Genomic DNA, 1166 nt, shown 5'->3' with positions numbered 1-1166 from the left:
CCTACAGTACGCGGAGGGGGCCAGGCTACAACCACCAACCCGCGGGGCATGCTGGGAAGTGTAGTCCCGCTCAGGGATATCAGGCTCCCTCCCGTTCGCGCTTGCGCACAGGGGTCGCGGCTGAGCCCTCCCTCACCCCCGCCCCCGTCTTTACCCAGCAACCACTGCGGCGCCGGGGTGGGACAGATTTGGCCTCAGACGTTCCTGTACGGTAGCCAATGGCAGGCAGCGTGGGGGCCGGGTCTTGCGTTCGGCAGGCCAATGAGAACGTGCTGGCGGCAGGAAGGTGGAGCCGAGGGCGCTGTGGCGGAAGGGTTTGGGCCGCAGCAGCCGCGGGCGGCGGGGTAGGTAGTAGTGGGGTGGGGCGCAGCGGTCTGTTCCCTCCATTATCCTCCCCCGCTCCGGCGGCCGTTAACGGCCTTGCTGCAGCAGTTGCTCCCAGGCGGTACGTGCGGGGTGGGGTACGGGTGCCGAGCGGGACAGGGACAGGACCTGGCTCCCCCCGGGGGTGCTCAGCCTCCAGCCGCAGACGCGGAGCCCGCAGGGTATGGGGATTTGTCAGCAGGGAAGCGGTGGTAGTGAATAGAGCCACCTTCCCCGTCTGCCAGCTTCACCAGCCCCCTCCCTGTGCTGCGGGTCTCAAATATGAGATTATCATGTGAGAAGCTCAAAATGATATTTGCTGCAAAACTGGTACAGGGGAAACGTATGGAAAAATCGTGTTCAAATAAGTATGCAACTAAGTCGTCGTTACTTGGTATCACTTGCTGTAAGGCCCTAGCGAGTGAGTGAGCACTGAGGCATCAACGTTGACGCGTTTCTTTATTTTGAGGCAAGCAGGTAGCCGAGAGAGCACCGACAGCCAACCTAAAAGTTTGTTAAGACTTCTTGAGGGTGGCTTGTGTGTGTGCTGCTGCATCAGTTATCTCAAAAATTACCGTACTTTTTTTTTAATTGGAACTTGTGTTTGTGGGAGCTCGATGCCAAATTATATAGGACTGAATTAAGCACAGGCTCAGACCTGTTCAATTTAAAACTTTGATTGTTTCACAAAGTCATAAACTAAAGGAGGTCTGTTGGTTCACGAGGTTCCCAAATCAAGCCCTTGCTCTCTAACCCGGAGGCTAGGTGCGGCTGCCTGATTCAGTAGTCTCAGAACTGGTCAA

The 1166-nt window shown here is 56.9% G+C and overlaps 1 protein-coding gene across 3 annotated transcripts in view; it reads left to right on the top strand.

Annotated features, from left to right (window-relative positions):
• Positions 1-290: 290 nt before the first annotated feature.
• Positions 291-1166, top strand: part of TBCE (tubulin folding cofactor E) — a 49280-nt gene continuing 48404 nt past the window's right edge. Inside the window, exon 1 of one of the 3 annotated variants that reach the window (XR_002103686.1) lies at positions 291-348. The gene's annotated coding sequence lies outside the window, so the exon portion shown is untranslated. Of the gene's footprint in view, positions 349-669; positions 694-1166 lie in introns of those variants that run through there. The other 2 variants (XM_019549835.1, XM_019549836.1) reach the window with 2 other exon arrangements.

This window comes from Crocodylus porosus, unplaced genomic scaffold (genome assembly GCF_001723895.1).
Source record: "Crocodylus porosus isolate Cpor-Errol unplaced genomic scaffold, CroPor_comp1, whole genome shotgun sequence".
Classification (NCBI taxonomy): domain Eukaryota; kingdom Metazoa; phylum Chordata; order Crocodylia; family Crocodylidae; genus Crocodylus; species Crocodylus porosus.
Note: the sequence above shows the minus strand (reverse complement) of the source record. Positions and strands in the feature narration are given on the sequence as shown.